An 8,028-nucleotide genomic window follows, 5' to 3' on the forward strand; every position below is an offset into this window, starting at 1 on the left:
GCCAATATTATTGCTATATTTCTGGTATTTTTATGACAAGGTATTTTGTTATGTAATCGAATCCAACCCTTTGCAATTATCAGGGTCTCCATATTTATAGGAGAGGGCACCTGGGAGTTGTTAAGGGGGGGTCATCCCGTGACCTTCTAACACATCATGTCACTTCTGTGACATTCATGATTAATTCCTAAAACCTGACAAATGAAGTGCGGTCTAATCAACAGGTAAGGGGGTAATGGGCCGCACGGCCCAACCCAGTCGTGGGTGCCTGAATACGCACGTTCATGCTGCGTGTCTGAGAATTCAGGGATATATCAGACACGTGATATCTGATATATGCACGTTTACATTGCGTGGTTGACTATATTAGGAGTCACGACTTTCCACCTCCAGCTCGTGCTCCCGAGCTAGACGCCTTCCTGACCTGTGGTCTTTATTTTCCTGACTCGGCCCTTAAATAATCTTGGTGAACCTTTGGTTACTTCAAGCTAAAGAGGTAGGACCTGACGACAACAACTCCGGTCATGTAACGCCCTACTTCCTTAGAGCCATTACTAAGTGAGTTTAAAAACATGCTCTCATCTCGCTAATCGAGGTTTTAGATCAAACAGTGTAATTAAGCTATAAACAGAGGAAAAACCTTAGAAATAGTAGCTTCCATAGAAAATCATAAAAGGTTTACACTTGGGATCCCAAAATACAGTTTAGAAATGTTTACAACATATTAACTAAACCAAGTCGACTAGACGACAAAATCAAAGTTTATTTACAAACATCTCCCAAAATTCTCTGGCCATGGCAGCCAGGCTGGCCAAACATGTACATGCCGCCCCACGCCTGCTATACTCATGGTTGGTTGATCTTCTCTTTACCCTTACCTGGACCATAGAGCATCTGTGAGCCGAAGCCCAGCAAGAGAACCCACACATAGATAACATATGCAACACATATCACGCATATAAATAGGCCACCAATTGGCTAAACACATACGGCCTAGCCGTCCTAGGCGTTTACCAAGCCCTGGATTTGCGGACCACGCCGTGAGGATATCCCAGGTATCCTTCTAGGGACTCGCCCTGGCAACTCGCACTCCACGTGCTTAACGCTGCTCCCGGCCCCTTGCCGTTTCCGGCCCTTCTCCGTTCTCGGTCTTCACCGTTCCCGGCTCAAATCATTCGTTCACATCATAATACACATAGCATAACAAGCAAGTATAGAATTCTAGCATAATCAGATAAAGGGCTATGCCCCGCAGTCCTAGCATATTGGGCTCGGCCCTGCATATCAATCCATTCAAACACACTGGGCTCAACCCTGCATATCAGTCCATTCAAACACATTGGGCTCAGCCCTGCACACAAGCTCTATGGGAACAAAGGTTCTCTTACCTGAGTTTCGAGCTTTCTGAGCACCGATGCCCCGAGCACAATCCTCCAACGTGAGCCTCGCTGAAACCCTAGTCATAACACATTAACAATGTCCATCCATCAAATTCTAATCCAACAAATAACTTAGAGCCATAACCCTAACCTCCGGGTCCTTGAATTCTATCAATCCGGGTGATATAATCCATCCCGAGCTTTACCCCTTGAGTTCCCAAGCCTAAAATACCCTTAAAACTCAAACTGGCACAAAGGGCCGCGGCCCCACCCACAAGAGCCGCGGCTAGCCTCGAAATAGAGGCTAGCACCTCACTGACCCCCACACGGGCCGCAGCGCGCGCATGAGCTTCTCGGCCTCCCATGGCCGCGCGCGCACACGGGCTGCGGCGCACCCCTCCTAGGGTCGCGACTCTCACCTCCGAACCCAGATTTCCACCATTTTTCCACACCTTTCCTCAAGCTAATTCACCCAAAACTCACCTATCAAACCCAGATATTTAACACATACATACCAACTCAATATCAACACTAAAACCCCATCAAAGCTTAGTTCAGAAGGAGAAGTATAGAGGTCGGTTTCCCAAAGCTTCTAAGTAAATCCTCCTTTTTGTTTTATTTAGCTTAAGTCTATATGGTTACCTCAAGGCTCGGGGTACCAAAACGTCCCCGAGGGCAAAATGGTAAATTTTCCCAATATTCCCGCCTAGACATTCTATCCTCAAATATATCTCCAAATATTTATTTTCATGTCCCGATAATCCCATAACACACCTAGTACCCAAATTACCCCTCGACTCACCCCGAGTTCGAATCTCAACCCGGTTGTGACCCTCTGGCTAAGCGCTCCCTAGGACTGTCTCGGATCGTGCTGCACAGACATATCACACATATGACATATATCACATTCATGCCCCTAATATCCAGACGGGGCCCACATGCACATTTAACTCACTAAACATGCATCACTATCATATATCCACATTAATTCACCCATTAACACATTAAAGCATATTAAATCATTTATTGCCCTCCAGGCACACTAATCAGGGCCCTTAGCCCGATTAGCAAATTCGGGTCGTTACAGGTCATGTGGTATCTACGTGGCTGATATAATTAGGCCATATCTCAGCTTGCTAATAGCCCGTGGGAAATCAGGGCGTACAATCATAAATAATGACAATGCAGGAAAACCTCTATAAAATGTTACTCTACATTGGAAAACTCTTATATAGTCATGAAAATCTTTAGCCACAATTTGTGACCAGTTATAAATAAAAATAAAATCTACATTGTAATAAGTTATAATATTTCTTGGTCTCGCGTTTAGTAAATATGCCTCCACATAATAATAATTGACTTAATATTAAATATATTTATATATTATACATACTAAACATTCATGATAAAATTAGTTATCAATTTAGTTTTGTAAAATAACTTTGTATATTTCAAATATTATAGCCATATATTTATGTTATTTTTGTTATTTATCAATGTTTTACATTAAATTTAACATGTTTTATTAACTATTATTTAATTTAGATATAAATGTGTATATTTCCAATATTTTATATATATAATTTTATTGAGTTATAACCTCCTCAGAGTAATAAAATATGTTGCTCACAACATTATTAATATATAGAGGTTTTACTTTATAATAATTTGGTAATTAAACATGTGTATTTTTAATTAATAATAATGTGGCATTAATCTTGTACAAAAATTATGAGATATTAATTATGAAGAAAAATCGGTTGGGGAAAAAGAGAATTAGAAATAAAAATAAAAATTGGAGTTTTAATAAAAAAAGTTGCGAAAAAGTACCAAATTATACTTTAATTTTGCTTATGTTGATGTAGTTTAAGAGAAATTAAGCAATGAAAATTATAAAGATAAAAAATAAGTAATTTGAAAACCGAGATTTTTACGTGGTTAATCTACCTATTACGAATATTTTTTTTTCAATACAATAATTTGTGCATGGAAAATAATGAAGATGAACCAGTCATTTTTATAATTGGATTGACCTATATTTTTCTTCCACGATTTCAGGTAGAAATTAGAAGATATTTGTTATAAATACAAATAAATAATTTTAGACTAAATATTTGATCTAGGGATGCACACGGGGCGGGAAATTGGCAGGAAGTGGTCCTCCATCCCCGCCCCCATAAACAATTCTAATTCATGTCCTTGTCGCGTCCTCGTCTATTCACCATAATGGGTGGGACGGGGAATCTCCACGGTGCCATATTTATTTATAAAATAAATTTTAAAAGAAAAAGGTGAATTCCATAAAATTTAAAATATTACATAATAATTATAATTTAAAATACTAAATATTATCCCAAATAAAATTTAAACTCTTTGAAAAATTACTACTATACTACAATAACACATAAAGAAATATATGAAATACATAAAATTAAAAAATAAATAAAAATTTAAATGGGTCCCTGTCGGGTCGGAGAGTGCCATCTCTGCCCTCCTCCATTTAATGCGGTTTAATGGTTGGATTAGTAGGTCGGGAGGGCCATAATTGATTTATTATGCCATTAAACTATTATATGCATGTTTATGTGAGTTATATTATAATATGATGTTAAATGCATGCATGTGGGTCCACATTTCATGACATGGATATTTTAGTAATTTGGCCCGTTGAGGGTGTAATTGTATATTTGTATGCATGTCGGTGATATATTGTTAATGCCACATTATAATGTGGATTTGTTCGAGCTATTCGGCATGAGACGATCTTTGAGAATAAATTAGCGGTTTAGTCATAACAGGATTAAGTTCGAGGCTCGGGGTGAGTCTCGGAGTGTTTTAATGATTAGAACGTTGCTGGGAATTAAAGGGTAACGGGATATGAATTTTTGGTACTTGGGAATATCGAGAATAGCGGGAATTGGAGGGTGTTAATTATGATTACCGAAATAAGTGGAAGATGAGGATTTTACCCTTGGGAGTTTTTAGAAACTTTTAAATGACTAGGGATGGCAATTCGGTTATTTGGAAAAAGATATGTATGACCTTGGTAAGTTGTAGAAAGTCATTAGCATAATCAAAACAGAGCAAGATTTTTCCCTCACCCGTACACCATTTTTCCTCCTTCTTCCTTCTGATTTTTGAAGCCCAAATTGAAGAAATAAGCTAGGAAATTAAAGGTTTGAGCTTAGGATCTTGGTTCATCCATTGAAGAGGACTCAAAACCAACTTGAGGTAAGAAATCATCCATGAATATAAGCTTTGCTCTGTTTTTCTTATAGTTTTCAGCTTATAGATTTTGATGTGGATAGTTGGGAATTAGTGGAGGTTTTTGAGTAAGATTGCTTGGGTTTTGATGTGGGTGTGATGTAGATGAAGTTTGGGGGTTGAATTAGATGTTTTGGTAAGGTTTTGAGGGTTGGTTTCAAGGGAAATCGCAAGGAGGGAAAGTCAGAAATTTCTCTGGTCTGAAGCTGGCGCCCCAGTGCCAATCCTGGCGCCCCAGCACTTGCAGGGCAGGGACTAGGGCCTCTCTGCCTTGGGTCAGCGCCCCAGCGCTAGGCCAATTTCAGCAAGTCTTATTTTTAGGGCTCGAGGGTTGGTTCCTTTACCCCGTTTTGGTAGATTGAGATTTCCGAGAGTGCGGGATTGATCCCAGAAGCGTGGTTTTTAGATTATGAACCTCTTATTGATTTACTTTATTAATGGATTCCAATTGGTTATGACTAGGTGACCGCTAAGGAACTAAAATGTCGATCGTTCTCAAGGGTCGTTCTTATATTATTTCTTGCTCGAGCCTGAGGTAAGAAAACTGCACCCTGTGTATATGGCATGCGTGATTGTTATAGAGGCATGTTGGTTATTAAATGTGGACATTGATTGCATATTAAATGCTTAGCGAATCTTGCTTACTTGTGTATGGCACTAACTATTCAGAATCGGCACTGGTCGTGTATTACTGACCTGGGAGTCAGGAATGGCATAAGCGTCATGAACGCAGAGCCGATAAAAGATTAAATCTAATTGATATCAGCGTTGAATGACTCTAGGAGCATTAATGCTTGTTGATGCAGTTCTTCGGCGACAGATAATTAATAGAATAAAGAGTGGGATTAGTGCTAAGTAATGAACCGTAATAGATGAATGATCTCAAAGTAAAATGGTGACATGAATACTTTTTTAGGTGGTTCAAAGGTTAAAATCCTTCTAGTCCACCAGCCAATATTATTGCTATCTTTTTGATATTCTTTACAGGGTCTTTTTTTTTTAGACCATAAAATCCAACCCCTTGCAACTCCCAGGGTCTCCTTATTTATAGGGAGAGGGCACCTGGGGGTTGGCAAGGGAGGTCATCCCGTGACCTTCTTACCCATCATGTCACTTCTGTGACATTCATGATTAATTCCTAAAACCTGACAAATGAAGTGTGGTCTAATCAATAGGTAAAGGGGGATAATGGGCCGCACAGCCCAACCCAGTCGCGGGTGCCTGAACACGCACGTTTATGCTGCGTGTCTGAGAATTCAGGGATGCATCAGACACGTGATGTCTGATATATGCACGTTTACATTACGTGGTTGACTTTATAAGGGGTCAGAGGTGCCAACTCAAGCTCGCACCTCGAGCTTGATGTACTCTCAGGTCGTGGTGCCCATGCTCCTAACCCGACTCCTTAGTAATCTCATTAAGCCTTTGGTTACCTCGAGCTAAAGAGGTAGGACCTGGTAACAGCAGCTCCGGGACGTGACATCCACGTGGCCGATATAATTATGCCATTTCTCAACCCGTTAATATTCTGTGGATATTTAGGGTGTACATTTGCCCCCCAAGCCCCTGCTCGTGGCATATGACATCACCTGGGGCCACAGTGGGGGCTTTTAGGCTTCTTTGTGGACTCTTCACATTCCGCCCATTATGCTGGTATCAAATACGTGGAGCATCATGGTTGGTGACGGTACGTCTTCCGAGAACCGCATTATATGGCCTAGCCTATATTCGGCCGTCGTTTCGCCTTTCGAGTAGTGATCCTCGTATCCTACATCAAGGCAATCCAATGGCCCTCCTCCTTTGGCCTTTTACGTATATAAAAGGGGTGGCCACCTTTCGCATGGGCTACCCGTTCATTTGAAAATTTTCTCATTTTCTCATCTTCTTCTTTCTTCTCAGTCTCAAAAACCCTCTCTTTCTTCTGGTCACTGTTCTCAGCGTTCCAAAAATTCAGGCACGAGAACTCCTTCGAGACTTCGGCACCAGCAATCCCAGCAGGATTCCAACCCAGATGACCCTTTCCGTCTTACTACAGCAAAACATTCTTATGAGTCCTCCGTTTGTGCATGCTTTAAATTTTTTCCTCACTATTGCTTAGGTAAGTTATCTCTGTAATAGCATGCATTATTTTGCTGGTTTTTTGTTGGTATGATACGCGTAGGTTTTTATCCTAGGGCACCGACCGTAGAAAAAAAAACCATTTAGGAGCATGACCCATCCAAGGCAAACTTTTACTCTGACCCTCCTGACACACGGATTCCGAGTAATCGGGGACCCGTTGGGAGCGCAGGCGCGTGTTCATAGAACCGCGTGGTCTCACTCTCCACGGGCTGAGATTACCTCAGCCCGTGTAAAGGAAACACTTCGCGCTAGATTCTTTTTTATGCTTAGGTCGCCCTTTTCAAAATTTTCTTCTTTTATTCGCTAGGCGACCAGATGGGACCAAAGAAGAGCGCGCCCAAGAAGAGTGCTGGCAGCTCATCTTCCCAGCAAGCCAACAAGGGAAAGGAAGTGGCCACAGACTCCTTAATCCCCGTCTTCGGTCCAGCTGTGGAGAAGGAGGTCGAGGTGGGGCCCGACGCTTTCTTCGAGGCCGAGAGGATCGCCTCGAAGGTCACCACCCAGGGGAAAGTGAATAAGATCTTCCTTTCCCACAACATCGAGATTTGGAGGGGCACCCTGGACGCCCGACCTCCCCTTGAAGGTGAGCGGAGCTGCACGTCGCTCGACGAGGAATACGCCGCCTGGAGCGATGAGCATTTCAAGGCTAGGGCCTTCCTTCCATTGGACCAGTACTTCGCGGATTTTCTAAATTATGCGAAGCTAGATCCTTTCCAGCTCCCCCCTAACTCATATCGTTTGTTAGCGGGGCTGAAATATTTATACCTGAAGCAGGAATGGGAGGTCCCCACGCCAACGGACATCCTCTACTTCTTCTGCCTCAAGACCAGCCCGGAGCAGCGGGGGTGAGGCGATGGGTTCTACTACCTGACCCTTTTTCCAAATTCAGTTGCGGTCATCGAGCTGCCCAGCCACCCCAACGACTTTAAAGACCAGTTCTTTATGTACAAGGGGTTTCGCAACTGTGAACACCACTATTTCAACCGCCCTCGTAAGTACCTTCCATTCTCAGCTCGTAAGTTAATTTGTCGATTAGCCTCTTTTATACGTTCTTGACTTAGAAACAATCATGCAGCTATTTTCGCGAGGACGGCCAAGTCCGTGACCCTTGGGGGTCAATACGAGACCTTGGCGGGGCTGCCCCCAAGCGAAAAGGATTATCGCCAGCTCGTGTCCAACGAGACGATGCAGGCGTGCAAGCTAATCTCTCTGGGCCAGACTTTGGCCTTGAGGAGACTGCGGGGTCTCCCTCCTGCTCGCGAGA

The sequence above is a fragment of the Humulus lupulus genome, chromosome 8, assembly GCF_963169125.1.
Source record: "Humulus lupulus chromosome 8, drHumLupu1.1, whole genome shotgun sequence".
Lineage (NCBI taxonomy): Eukaryota > Viridiplantae > Streptophyta > Magnoliopsida > Rosales > Cannabaceae > Humulus > Humulus lupulus.